Source organism: Quercus robur, chromosome 10 (genome assembly GCF_932294415.1).
Source record: "Quercus robur chromosome 10, dhQueRobu3.1, whole genome shotgun sequence".
Classification (NCBI taxonomy): Eukaryota; Viridiplantae; Streptophyta; class Magnoliopsida; order Fagales; family Fagaceae; genus Quercus; species Quercus robur.
Window position 1 is genome coordinate 49,552,926 of NC_065543.1, and position 15,349 is coordinate 49,568,274.

The following is a 15,349-nucleotide window of genomic DNA, read 5'->3' on the forward strand; positions in this document are numbered from 1 at the left end:
GCGATGGTAAGCCCTTCTTGCATCCTCTTATTAAGCCATCAACATTGTTGTATTCTATCCTAACTTTGGTTTTATTTTGTTGGCAGATCACCCAGCAGGTGTTTGTGGCTGAAGAGTTTTGCCGTAGCAATCGCAGCTTGGCTGAAGCTGAGGTTCAGTCTCGGACTGAGGTGGAGAGGACCGTGGGGTCCCTCAAGCAAGAAATCTTTAAACTGACGGAGAAGTTCAAAGAGTCGGAGAAACAGCGCAAGAGCGCGGAGGTTGGCCTGAAGAGTGCTGAAACCCAAGCAGAGGATCAGCGCCAGAAATTGTACATAACTGAAACCAGTCTTGCTACTGAAAAGCAGAATGTACTGGAACTTAAGGCTGCTCTGCAGAAAACTGAGGATGAGACGAGGTGGGTTAAAGAAGAGGCCCAGCTGATCCGAGAGGCTGCAGAGGCTGAAAAGAAAGCTTCTCACCAGCTCGGAATCCAAGAAACGGAGGCCAGGCTATCTGAGGAGATCCTCGAGGTGTGCAGGGACTACTGCAGCATCTCATGGGCTCACGCCCTTGATGCTGCAGGAATTCCTGTGGATTCGGCGCTGAAACTGCCCGAGAACGTCTTCTATCCTCAGGAGATCCGAGAGAATCCTGATGGCGCCCAAGCGGCTTCTGAGCAGGACTTGGCGGTGCCTGATGCCGCCCCTGTGCTTGATAAAGTGAAGGATCCTGCCATGGACTCTATCTCCGAGGCTCCTCCTCCTCAGCCAGAGCAGAAGAAGGATCCTCCTGCTAAGGCTTAGCTTTTAGGCTTTTAATTTTTGTACTTCCCCTTTTTTTTTGAATGAGAGTCATCCTGTTTTTGTGTTCTTTTGTAAGGACCTCTCTTTGTATCGACCTCGGAATATTAATATATAATGTTCTCTTTGTTTTCTATGGATGTATGCTAGCGCCATCCCTTTATTTAACGTTTGCAATGATATACATAAATATAAATGGTCGAGATAAAAAGGATGCCGTGCAGCGAATTTGAATAAGGGTTGCAATGATGCTAGACTGCGCACACACCTTGAAATGATTTCCCTTAAGTAATAATTTCCCCCAAGTCTGTAGTCCGAGGAGCCATGCAGGACTTAGGTTCTGTTTAAAACTTGGATAAATTGTCATAAGTAATAATTTCCCCTAAGTCTGTGGTCCGAGGAACCATGCAGGACTTAGGTTCTGTTTAAAACTTGGATAAATTGTCATAAGCAATAATTTCCCCTAAGTCTGTGGTCCGAGGAGCCATGCAGGACTTAGGTTCTGTTTAAAACTATGAATAGTTGCCATAAGTAATAATTTTCCCTAAGTTTGTGGTCCGAGGAGCCATGCAGGACTTAGCTTCTGTTTAAAACTATGAATAGTTGCCATAAGTAATAATTTCCCCTAAGTCTGTGGTCCGAGGAGCCATGCAGGACTTAGGTTCTGTTTAAAACTTGGATAAATTGTCATAAGTAATAATTTTCCCTAAGTCTGTGGTCCGGGGAGCCATGCAGGACTTAGGTTCTGTTTAAAACTATGAATAGTTGCCATAAGTAATAATTTCCCCTAAGTCTGTGGTCCGAGGAGCCATGCAGGACTTAGGTTCTGTTTAAAACTATGAATAGTTGCCATAAGTAATAATTTCCCCTAAGTCTGTGGTTCAAGGAGCCATGCAGGACTTAGGTTCTGTTTAAAACTTGGATAAATTGTCATAAGTAATAATTTTCCCTAAGTCTGTGGTCCGGGGAGCCATGCAGGACTTAGGTTCTGTTTAAAACTATGAATAGTTGCCATAAGTAATAATTTCCCCTATGTCTGTGGTCCGAGGAGCCATGCAGGACTTAGGTTCTGTTTAAAACTATGAATAGTTGCCATAAGTAATAATTTCCCTTAAGTCTGTGGTCCAAGGAGCCATGCAGGACTTAGGTTCTGTTTAAAACTTGGATAAATTGTCATAAGTAATAATTTCCCCTAAGTCTGTGGTCCGAGGAGCCATGCAAGACTTAAGTTTTGTTTAAAACTTGGATAAATTGTCATAAGTAATAATTTCCCCTAAGTCTGTGGTCCGAGGAGCCATGCAGGACTTAGGTTCTGTTTAAAACTATGAATGGTTGTAAATAGACCAGTGGGCTCAGGATAATCACGAAACAAAACATGGGCAAAGCCATTTTCATTAATAATAGTATCTTCTTAGGTTATTTACATTCCATGGTCGAGGTACAGTTTTTTCATCCAAATCTTCTAGATAATAAGCGCCTATCCCGGCCACGGATGTGATGCGATACGGTCCTTCCCAATTGGGCCCCAGCTTGCCCTAAGAGGGGTTTTTTGCGTTGCCGAGAATCTTTCTCATTACGAGATCACCCGGACCTAAAGGCCGCAGTTTAACATTGGCATCATATCCTTATCTTAGCTTCTGATGATAATAGGCCATATGGATCGTTGCTTTTTCCCTTCTTTCCTCGGCTAGGTCTAGACTTCTTTCCAATAACTCGTCGTTACTGTTTGGGGTAAATGAGTTAGACCTCAGTGTGGGAAAGTTGTTCTCGATTGGGAGTACGGCCTCAGCCCCATAAGTCATCGAAAAGGGGGTTTCACCGGTTGACCGTCGCGGCGTTGTCCGATAGGTCCATAAGACGTGTGGGAGCACTTCTACCCATCTCCCCTTTGCCTCATCCAGTCTTTTCTTCAGTCCGTTTACTATGACCTTGTTCACGGCCTCGACCTGCCCATTTCCTTGGGGGTAGGCGGGAGTGGAATATCGATTAATGATCCCAAACTCGTGGCAATACTCCCTAAAGCTCTTGCTGTCGAATTGGAGACCGTTGTCCGAAATGAGTGTGTGTGGAGTCCCGAAGCGGGTAATAATGTTCTTCCAGATGAATTTCTGGGCATCCACGTCCCTAATGTTGGCCAAAGGTTCAGCCTCCACCCATTTGGTGAAGTAATCGGTTCCGACTATTATGTATCGTTTGTTCCCCGCAGCTTTGGGGAAAGGACCAACAATATCAAGACCCCATTGTGCGAACGGCTTGGGCCAGAGAGGGGGTTGAGGATCCCTCCGGGTTGGTGGATATTTGGGGCGAATCTCTGGCACTGATCACACTTCTTAGCGTATTCTTGGGCCTCTCTTTGCATGTTCGGCTACCAGTATCCTTGGGTGAGCGCCCTATGTGCCAGCGACCTTCCTCCAGTGTGACTTCCACAAATTCCCTCGTGTAACTCTTCAAGTAGAGACTCAGATTCTTCTGGATGTATGCAGAGTAGGTATGGCCCAGAGTAGGAGCGCCAATATAGTTTGTGGTCCTCCGATAGCCAGAACCGAGGAGCATTCCTCCGTATCTTCTCGGCCTCCAATTTTCCCTTTGGTAGGATGTCGTTTTGGAGGAAGTTTTTTATGGGGTCCATCTAGCTGGGACTCTTTCTGATCTGATGGATCTGGGCCGGGTTTCTTCTAATGGGACTTGCTTGGACTAGATCTTCGATAAGGATCATTCGTGGTAGATTATGCGCCGAGGACATAGCGAGAGTGGCCAGCGAGTCCACATGGGTGTTTACACTCCTGGAAATGTGCGTCAGATTGAAGGACTCAAAACTCGTCTGTAGGCGTTTGACTTGTCCTAGATACTCTTGCATCCTAGCATCTCTAGCTTCCAGCTCACCCATCACTTGGCCGACGACCAATCTGGAGTCCGAGAATGCTTCTATTACCCTTCCGCCCAATCTTTGAACCATCGTCATCCCTTGAAGTAAGGCTTCGTACTCGGCTTCATTGTTCGTAGCCGAGAACCCGAGTCTCAGTGATTTTTCAATGGCAGCACCGTCTGGCGATATTAAAACTATCCCAACTCCAGATCCTCTCTGATTGGCCGCGCCATCCACGTAGACCTTCCAATGCAAGGTCCCCCCTGCTGAAATTGTACCAACCGATTTTCCATCCATGTCTTTCTTCTCAGTTATTGTTTCTATAGAGGGTTCAGCAAACTCCGCGTCCAAGTCTGTGAGGATCTGACCTTTCATGGAGGATCTGGGCATATATTTAATATCAAAGGCCCCCAAAAGCGCACTCCACATGGCGATCCTTCCTGTGTAGTCGGCGCTTCGAAGCACCACTCGAAGGGGAAGCTGAGTTAGAATGATGACCGTATGTGCCTGAAAGTAATGAAAGAGCTTCCGGGTGGCATGTACTATCGCCAGAATTGCCTTTTCCAAAGGTAGGTATCACACCTCGGTCTCATGTAATGATTTGCTCACATAGTAAACCGGTCGCTGCACCCCATTATCATCCCGTATCAGTACCAGGCTTACAGCATAGGGAGCTACAGTGACGTATGCAAACAGTACCTTGTCTGCCTCAGGGCTGGACATGATGGGTGGTCGTGATAGGTATTCCTTGAGTTGCTAGAAGGCCCGAACACAATCCTCCGACCATTCAAACCTTTTCCACTTATTTATCAAGAGGTAGAAAGGTCGACATCGATCTGCTGATCGTGGTATGAACCTGTTTAATGCTGCGATCATGCTTGTGAGCTTCTGCACTTCTTTCGGGTTCCGAGGAGCATGTAGGCTGTTAATTGCTTTGATTTGATCGGGACTTACTTCTATTCCCCTGTGGGTTACCATATACCCCAAGAATTTCCCAGACCCGACCTCGAATGAACATTTGGAAGCATTGAGCCGCAGCTTGTGCTCCCTTAAGACAGCAAAGATTATTTCAAGGTCTTTCACGTGCTCGGACACCACTTTACTCTTTACAACCATATCGTCTATGTAAACCTCAATGATTTTGCCCAACTGTGGCTCGAACATCTTGGTCATCATCCTTTGGTAGGTTGACCCTGCGTTCTTTAGTCCAAACGGCATCACCTTATAATGATAGTTTTCGATGGGCGTCATGAAAGCCGTCTTCTCCTGGTCTTCTAATGCAAAGGGTATCTGATGATAGCCCTAGAAGGCGTCCAGGAAACTCATTCGAGGGTGACCCACGGTTGCATCCACCAATCGGTCGATTCGAGGTAAGGGAAATGGGTCCTTTGGGCACGCATTGTTTAGGTCCGTGAAGTCCACGCAGACTCTCCACCTCCCCGTTTTCTTCCTTACCACCACCGTGTTTGCCAACCATTCGGGGTAAAAGACCTCTTTAATAGCCCCTGCTTTTTTCAGTTTTGCCACTTCGTCTCTTACGTCACTAGCATGTTCCTTTGAGGGGCGTCGGAGTGGCTGCTTTTTCGGAGTGGAAGAGGGGTTAACGTTCAGGTGGTGACAAATAAGGCTAGGATCAACTCCCGGGGTGTCGTAGGCGTCCCATGCAAACACATCGACATTTCCTCTGAGAAATCTGACCAGTTCCTCTTTTTCTTGAGAAGGCAACTCAGAGCCGACCTGGAAAAACTTCTCCGGATCGTTGTTGACAGTGAATTTATCTAAACTTTCACACCTTATCTCCTCGGCTAGCCCATCGCCTTGCCCTGCCGAAGCGGCTGGTTGCTATAAGCTCTCAAGGGCCGAGGACTCGGCACGGGATCGATGTAAGATGGCGGCCACCATACACTGCCTGGCCATGGCCTGATCTCCACGAATCTCTTCTACTTGTCCTCTGGATGGGTATTTTACTTTTTGGTGAAGTGTGGAGGATACGGCTTCTAGGGCGTGGATCCATGGCCTGGCAACTATCACGGTGTAGGGTGAGTAAGTGTCGTCCACGATAAAATTTACCTTCACCACCTCCAATCCAGTCTGTATGGGTAGTCTGATCTACCCCTTTGGCGTAACAGTCTTCCCTTCGAAGCTGATAAGGGGGGAGTCATAAGCTGTCAAATCCTCCGGCTTCAAGTTCAGCCCCTTGTATAGATCAGGGTACATTATCTCTACTACACTTCCTGGGTCTACTAACACCCTTTTCACATCGAAGCCTTCAATTCTTAACGTAATCACTAAGGCATCATCGTGAGGTTGAATAGTTTCTCTCTTATCCTCGTCCGAGAATCCCAATATCAAAGAGCTTTCCTTTTTTGACCTTTTGGGTTCCCTTTTCCTGTCCTCGGAGGGGAGTCGATCAATAACCAGTACCCTGGGGAGGGGTGGCCTAGTTCTTCCTGGTGCGGCGAGGATGACATGTATCGTTCCGGTGGGGGGTCTTAATGACACATCCTTTCGAGGCTCTTGCATTGCTTGACCGGGATGGCCGCTCGAGGGGTGCAGAAGATGATGTAACTTCCCTTCTCAGACCAACTGATTTAGGTGATTCCATAGATTCCTGCAATCCTCAGTGGTATGCCCGTGGTCCTGATGATAGTGGCAGTACAGGTTCTGGTTACGTTTGGAAGGGTCTCCAGCCATCTTTCCTGGCCATCTGAAATAGGGCTCGTTCCTTACTTTCTCCAGCACCTGTTGTATTGGCTCCCTGAACACGGCATTCACCGTTTGCGTGTTACTCTGTCCAGCTTGTCGCGAGAAATCTCTCATCGGCTGGTTATGGTTATATCGTTCCGACCTAAAATCATTTGCTTTGGGGGGAATGACCTTCTCTTTTCCCCTTCCTTGCAGCTGATCTTCCTCCACCCTTTTGTACTTGTCGATCCTATCCATCAACTGATGAACGTTGGCAACTGGTTTACCAGTGAGGGATTTCCTTAAGCCATGCTCGGTGGGGAGACCGCTTTTGAATGTGCTGATAGCAATGTCATCATGGTTGTCATCTAATTCGTTATACACCTCCCAATATCTATCTGAATATGCTTTCAGGGTCTCTCCCTCGTGCATGGATAAGGACAATAGCGAATTGAGGGGTCGAGGGACTCTGGTGTTTGTAATAAAGCGGGAGCAGAAAGTCTGAGTGAGCTGCTTGTACGAGCCTATGGAATTTGTCTTCAGGCTGTTGAACCATCTCATCGCCATTGGTCCTAAGCTGGATGGGAAGACTTTGCACATCAGGGCTTCATTTTGCGAGTAGATAGCCATTTTTTGGTTAAACTGACTCACGTGCTCTACCGGGCCTGCTTGGCCGTTATAGATGGCGAACGCTGGTTGGTTGAAGCGTCGAGGCAGCTTAGCCCCATCGATTCTATACGTGAAGGGTGACCTTGAAACCTGGTCTAGCGCCCCCTTCATAGCATCGTTTCCCGAACCCTTGCTGGATGGGCTCTCATATTTCCGTACAGGGCGTGGTTCCCTTTCGTAAGAAAAGGTTTCACTTAGGGGGGTCCTTGACCTCCGTCGGTAACTCGCGTCCTCCCCATTAGAGGACTCATCTGAGTTAGAGGGGGATCGTTTTCGTTGTACACGTCGTAACTTCCTTTTCAAGTCATCTATCTCTCGCTGCATGGCTTGATGACTATTTCACCTCTGGGATACGTGACTACCTATCCGAGTGTGACTCTGGCTTGTCTGGATAGTATGCACACTTCCCTCACGATTCCCCCTGCTGCCTAGGTTGGTAGGGTTATTTTGCCTCTAGGACTCAACAGGTTGTGTCTGTTGGGAGTTAGCCTGGTAAGGATTCTCCTGGTGTGGACCTGGTTCTACCATGCTCGACCGTTGTGTTAGCTGATACCCTAGTTCTTCCCACAGACGGTGCCAATTGTAGGGACACGATTTTCGTTAACCCGGTCCTGGACGATCATGCCCTGGCCCAAGAAGTCCCACACAATGAAGTTTGTAGAGTATGGGCTGAAGAACTCGGTTCCAGTTGGCTCAAACGGTTCGTTGCATGTTCTTAGTGGATGTAGAAACGTAAATCAAGAAAATGTATGTGAAAGTGGAAGTTCTATTCATGGATATGCTCTCATACAATGACTTCTTTCTTTTCTCTCTTCTCTCCTCCCCTTTTTTCCGTCCCCCTTTCTGGGGGACTCTTACATATGATATAGGCCCTCTTTTATCATCTGGGCCCTACACTTGTTGATCATCCAAACCCCCACTTGAGCACCTGTCCCATCAAACGCCCTTACCAGTTCTTTGTGAGTTGCAGTGACCAAGGTAACACTGTTCAGGGGTCTTCTCCTCATTAATGCGGCCAAGAGAGTAGTTGTGGTACATTTAATGTGGTGGTGACAGCCTTTGCTGGGATATTTTGAGCCTTCTTTCTTTTTATGCGTTTGGGGTGAGGGCTACAGTAACTGGGATGCATCATTGATCTGGACTTTGGGATGTTCGAGGAGGAATTACTCCTTGGACGTGTTTTCTTCGCCAAGTTGGCTTGGGCAGGGATTATGGGCCGCGACGTCTCCTCGGACAGGATCGTCCTCGGACGGGCCCAAGGCCCAGCGAACTTGTTATTCTGGGCTGGTCCCCACTTTATTAAATTAATATTATTTTATCAGAATATCAAGCTACAAAACTTGATTATTAAGGGATAAGCACAATCCAAATTTTTCAAGAGGTGATTAATATAAATCTATCCCAAGAAACAGTATATATCTCCAATAATTTAATAATCTCTATCTATTCTAAAAAACAGTATATATCTCTATTAATTTGATAATTTCTACGTTGATGACATTTAATATATAGATATATATATATATATATATATCAAAATTTCTTATAGCTGTCAACCATGTTCTCTTTCTCTCTTTTTTTTAAAAAAAATTATTTTTTATTTTTTATATTTTATATATTACGTTATGTTGAATCAACATTATGGGCCTTGGCTGAAAGGTTTTGCAAGAGGGATTGGGTACACTAATAGCACCTTGGTTGAACTGTGGGCACATAGAGATGGGTTGTTGCTAGCCAAGGAAATGAGAATTCAACATCTAATAATTGAACTTGATGCTTCGAGTGTTGTTATCCTAATGAACAATGAATTTGAAAACTTATTAATGGAACCTCTCCTAATTGATTGTAAGAACCTTTTGAAGGAGTTTCCAAACAAGCGCGTGATCCATACTTTTTGTGAAGCAAACCAATGCGCTAATGCATTGGCTAAACTAGGATTGTAGTCTTTGTATAGTTTTGTTGTTTTTTGTAACCCACCACCTATGGTGGAGGCTATTTTGGCTTTTGATAAGGCTAATATGCATTGTAACAGACTTGTGATTTCTTAGTTTTAATGTTATATCATGGTTTACCCAAAAAAAAAACTCTTTTTTTTTTTTTCATATGACCTTTTTTTAATTCCAATTTTTATGGGATAAAAACAAACACTTTGATTATATATCTTTAATTTCAATAAGATTTAAATGAATTATATTTCAAACAGAACTCTACCAATATATATATATATATAACCTTATATATCCTTTTTGGAGTGAAGTTTATTTCATTATGTGAATGCCTAAATCTCATGACAATGCAGGTATGCATTCTTTCTTCTTTTATTATTATTATTTTCATTTTGTTTATTTTCTTTAGTGTTATTATTGGTTTTTTGTCTTCATGTGATTTTAATTAATGAATACAAAACATTCGAAAACATTGTCAAGTTTCTAAAGGCTCCTTCTTTGTTTTTATTAAATTGATTAAGTTTTGTGTATTGGTTGCCTTTTGTTTAAACTAATTTTCTTAGCTTTGATATGATTTATATGCTTAGGGTTAGGGTCTTAGAATTAATGATTAAATATGGTTAGAATTAATAGATTAATTTTAACAATTTTCTTATTTGATTTTTATGTTACATCAAATTATTAAGATGTTCTACATGTGTATTATTGAATTATCAACTTTAATTTTAATTTATAATATTATCAAGATTATATTAATTTTAGATTTATCAATTGTTTAGTACTTTTTTTTTAAAAATAATTATCAATTTAAAATTCAATTTGGAATTATCAATTTAATTTAGTTTTAGGAAGAAATCTTACCCCTTATTTTAGTGAAATAATTATTTACCTGATAGAAGTGAGATAATTATTTACACTTGATAATTTTTTTATTTTATCTTTATTGAATCTATTAAAATATATAATTATTTATACATTTATTTTATAAGTTTTTTCATAAAACCGTGCAACGCATGGGCCTATAGCTAATAATATATAAAAAGAGGTTAAAATATATTTTAATGAAAGAAAAGATGATATTTTTTATAATTTATTACAAAAATGATAAAATATCTCTTATAATTTTTTTTTTTTTTTTGAGAAAGATCTCTTATATTATTTAAAATATCTCAATTTTCATTCATTTTCTGTACTGGCCCCACTCCCCAATACTTTTTCTTCTCATTCTTAACTCCTTCATGTGTTCCCTTGTCTTTCCTTATTCTCCCTAGTTTTTATTTTTTTATTTTTAATAAACTGTTCTCTCTAGTCTTATCAATTAACAAATCCCAATGTTCTCACATTCAAAACTTCATTTTCACCGTCAATTCAAAATGATATCTTTAGCTTTCTATCTTCTCTCTTCTAGCCTTCCTAATAGTCTGATACTTTGTGTTGTTTTTTCTTCTCTTTGTTCCTTTTGGTTAGCTCCAAGAATACCTACAACACATCTCTTCGAAAATGCATGATTCAACTTCTATTCTAGAAAATCTAATGCCAGCGTAAGTTTGCTCTCCATTTTCCATTACTATATTACTTCATTCTCTCTAATCTCTATTACTCTTGCCTTTTTTTCTCTCCCTCCCCTCTTTTGGTCTCTCATTAAATGGTGAAATCCAATGATGTAGTTGAAAAAAAAGATGAAAGCCGGAGATTTTTAGCAAAATTATATGAGGAAGAAAATCGGAAAACCCGTGCCCGGTTCCACAAACCGGACAGTTTGACCGGGGTTTGAACAGTTTGCTGCAAAACAGAGAGTTCCGATTTTTTATGTTTAAAAACCTGGATTGATGGCCGGTTTCCGGTTAATCCGGTCTAACCATACGATCCGATTCGGTTTCAAAACCATGTATAGTAGTAGTGAATAGGATGGGTTAGATGGCGACATCAAAATAATTAACCTTCACCCAACTTGATTGTGAAGGACATCGACATAAGTTTGAGGGTGAAACTTGAAACAAATAAGTAGGGCTGTCCATAGGTCGAACGGGTCGGGTTTTTGCCCAACCCGCAACCGACCCGTACAAGATTGGGTGGTCGTTTTTCAACCCGCAACCGACCCATAGCAGTAACGGGTTCGTCGGTTCGAATTGCCGGCAAGTGGTCGTCGGTTTCGGGTGAACCCGATTATCACTGGAATCCTTCGAAACGTGGCGAGATCTCACCAGATTGGGCAAGATCTTGCTAGATCCATCCAAGATCCAATGAGATCCAGTCAGATTCGGCGAAATTTCTGCCAAATCGTGATGAGAAATCACTGGTTCGGCCAAATCCGATGCTTATTGTGCCAGAAATCGACGGATTTAAGTGAAAAAGTTGCCGGAATTTGGAAAAAAGTGGCCGGAATTTGGAAAAAAATTGCCGAATTCTGGAAAAAGTGGTCAGAATATGGGAAAAATGGTCGGAATCTGGAAAAAATGGCCAGATTTTAATGGACGTCGGGCGGGTCGGGTTTCACGGGTTTTAGAGGAAGAGATCCGACACCCGACCTGCCGGCGTCAGGTTTTTGAAGTCGGGACCCGAGTCCGACCACCGGAGCCGTCGGATCGGGTGATTACGGGTCGGGTCCAGGCGGGTGGGGCGGGTTGGGCAGGTGGGCGGTTTATTTGGACAGCCCTACTAATAAGGTCAACCTTCACCCAACTTGATTGTGAAGGACATCGACATAAGTTTGAAGTTGAAACTTGAAACTAATAAGGTCAACCTTCACCCAACCTGATTGTGAAGGACACCGACATAAGTTTGAGGTTGAAACTTGAAACTAATAAGGTCCAGGTTGAAAAGTGGTCAAGATAGGCCTTTTTATTCTTTTCAGCATCTTTTGTAGGATTTGGGATGTGCTCAAGAAAAATGGTTTGGTTACAGAATCTCCAAATATTTTCAAACATGACAGTAGCAAAGAGAGTAAACTTGTGACCTTTAGTAGGAATCTTCAAAAATTGATGTGGAAAGATGACATATTTTACTAGATCACTTGGAGTCGTTGGAAAAAATATCTTATTTTATTATGTCTGGTGATAACCTCAAAATGAAATAGAGGTTGTTTTCAATAGTTGAGCCATCATTAGCCATTGATTGCAACGGCTTGATTTGAGAATGAAAAGGCTAATGCTGATGCAATATGAAAACTATTAGGCCAATCCCCCATCATTAGCCAAAAGTTCCAAAATTACTGAAAACAATTCTATCTCATTTTGAGGTCACTCTCAGACATAGGAAAATGTGATAATTTTTTTCAAAAATATTTTTTAAAAAATAACTCATCTTTTAGAAAATAATAATATTGAAACAATCAGAGCATATGTTCTGGTGTTTCTAATAAAGACCTTCATTGCCCTGCATCTAGTAAAAGCATGCACTGCCGTTTATCAAATTCATAACAAAGGTTCTTAAAATTCTTCTTTCTCTTGAAAATTTTGAAGTTGTCAATTTTAGTTGTTACAAAGTAAATTTTTAACTTTTATTTGAATTTTCTAATACTAGTCCTTGTGAATTGTTTGAACACAACCTTGTGCTAGAAAATTATGAAATAATTTGTACTAAATCTATAAAACAAAAATAATTTATGTGAAGGAAATCTTAGCCACGTACTAATCCTCTACCAAAACATTCCTCTTTGAACTGTTCTTTGATGAAAGGTGATTGGTGAAAGAAAATCACGAAGGGTTACCATCTTTGAGTCATTATTCCTAACCAGCATTACCAACAAATTCCGGCTACCATGGCTAGATTAATTGCTCTCAACTAAATTCTCCATTTGTGTCACTTTCTTTAAAACGTAACTATCACAAAAAACACAAACTTAAGAGACCACGTGAAATCCAATAAAAAGAAAACCCACCACACTTCTCTTCACATGCACTACAGTCAGTCCTAGATCTTATTATTAATATAGTTCATAACCCCATCTGAGCTTTGACATGGCTTCAGCAAACTTTTCCTATTATAAACTGAAACAAGAAAGTTGGTTGATTGATGAAGAATCAAAAGAAGAGAGATCACTCAGAAAGATAAGGAGATGGTCCGAGATTACAAGGTCACTAGGCAGGAGAAGACCGAAGGTTCGAATTCCGGGCTTGAGGAGGTTCTTGAGGAAAAAGAAGAGGTTTTTCAATAGAGTTAAAGTTTCATGGAGAAAGGCTTTGAAGAGGTTGAAGAATGGACAGGTTCACATGAATGATCTATTTGGTGGAAGTTATCTGGTTGTGCAGTTTAATTATGGGACTCCTTTTAGATGTGGTGAGAGACCTTATATGGGTTATGGCCTTCATGGCATGCCCTCTAGGCAAGGAAGAATTGCCTGAATATATCTATCCATTAAATTTGGTAATGTATATTGTAATTCCTCGTATAGCATTGTATGATGCTTTTATTACTTTTGTGTTAAGTAAGTACTATGGCTCTCTTGTCTTTGAATTTATGTGATTATCTTCTTCCTCTTCGTTTTTTTTTTTTTTTTCCTTGAATAATTCAATTGTTATAACTAGTGGGAGAAAGAAATTTGAATTCTGATTCTTCTCATAAAAAAGATCAAACAACGTCATTGAATTGCAAGGGGATGGTAAGAAATACTAGAATTTTTTGGATTATAATTTATAAATTAATTAATTAATTAATTAAATAAAAGAGGCTAGCTAGTAATGGTAGTGTTGACAAGAAATATATTTAATAAAATATTTCATTATCATACATTCTAGAAAATTCTCCATGAATCACTTCAGACTTAGTTGTTATGAAATCGACATATAACCAATACAATACAAAACGACCTTTTTCTTTTCTTTGAAAGCTTCTTCTATATTCTATGAAAATGTATGCTATAAAGTAAAGTATAGATGAAAATACAATAATTGTAAGGAACAGAAGTCTTACTTTGTTTGCAATAAATGGAACAGAAGTGGTGCTTTGTTTTTGTTTATGCAAGAAACAATGAGCAATGCTATTGATAATTTTTTTTTTTACAATAGTTGACAAGTTTTTACTTATTATTATCTAGAGTCACTGTTGATATCAATTTTTTACCTACTACTAATAAATAATAATCTGCTACATTAGTTTTTTTTTTTTAATTTTTTTTTATTTTATTTTATTTTTTTAAAGAAAGTGCTACATTAGTAGGAATAGGACGTGAAAATTTTTGTCAAATATTTTTTGTGCCTATAGACTTTCCCGTAAAATATCGTTCTTTTGTATCTATCTCAAGTTATTGCTACCAACTTTAATCCAACATTAATTTAGATTTTAAGTCTAGATTTTGAAATCCAATCTGGTCCAAATAGTCTTTAAGTTTGAAGATCTTCAATAAAGTACGAAAATTCTTAGGTAGCAGTAATTTAAAATTTACTCTCTTTTTTCCCCGTAAAGTTCCCATGTATTTGTAAAATTTATGAGGATGAGAATATGGATGTAGGGACACGATTATTTAACGGCCCAAGAATGACGTTGGGCTCGCACATGAAAGATCCCTCACAATATGAGTTGTAGAGAATGGGCTTAAAAGGCTTGCCTTTGATCACGGGGCGACGGTCCGATCCTGATTTTAGGGTGACTCATGTGAAAAAGGGGTTCAGCCTGAACATCCAAGCCCTTCAGCGTCGTAGCCTGAAGGGTTGGACTCCTCGGACTTAGTCCGAGGAGTATTAAGTTCTTCCCCTCCTTCTCCTCCCTTCTTCCCCTGGCTTTCGTTTCCTTTTATACTCGTATTCCTTCCTCTCTTTAGGGTCCACGTGTGAGCTTTTCCTTCGGGGCAGAAGACTTGTCCTATCCGCCCATACCTCAAGTGGTTGGGAGTAGACGTAAAGGTTGAATTGCTTGGTCAAGAATAGGGGCTTGTCAGGCACAGAGTTCTCTACTACAGTATGGGCAGTCTTTTCACTTATCCTATCCGTGCATTGAACTCCTCCTTGACAATAGGTCTCCTCAGATCAGGCCCTGGGCCTTGATATAGGACGGGCCTGGGCCATGAATTTTTGGCCCACAATGGAGGTCAATTTTTTATTTAATTTTTGGATTTTCAAGTTTTAGATTTTATTTCCTTATTTTTAATTTCTTTTTTTTTAGCCTAAATAATTTACTATGGTTTGGAATATTTTATTTGGGACATTGGAATTAATTTTTATAGAACTTATGCATTAGTTCTTATATGCTATAATGTGTTCTTGATGTGATATAGATTACGGTGATGTTACATTAAGGTGTTTGGCTCATTTTATTTTTTCTAACAATCATAATATAATATTACAAAATGTATCACATCGCCTTAATCTTATTACATTCCTAAACAATGTAATGTTGTATTCTTGTATTGAGATTACGTTAATGTAACGTTACAATAATATAACATTACAATGTAATGATGTGAT

At 40.8% G+C, this 15,349-nt stretch overlaps 1 protein-coding gene and 1 long non-coding RNA gene across 2 annotated transcripts in view; one reads left to right on the forward strand and one right to left on the reverse strand.

Moving 5' to 3' along the window:
- Positions 1–13,407, forward strand: part of LOC126701882 (uncharacterized) — a 31,756-nt gene extending 18,349 nt beyond the window's left edge. The window contains exon 2 of the long non-coding RNA XR_007647546.1: positions 13,093–13,407. This is a non-coding gene — a long non-coding RNA (uncharacterized LOC126701882). The remainder of the gene's footprint in view (positions 1–13,092) is intronic.
- The window catches only part of LOC126701880 (proline transporter 2-like), a 37,955-nt gene that overhangs the window by 16,149 nt on the left and 6,457 nt on the right, over positions 1–15,349 (reverse strand). The window lies entirely within an intron of this gene.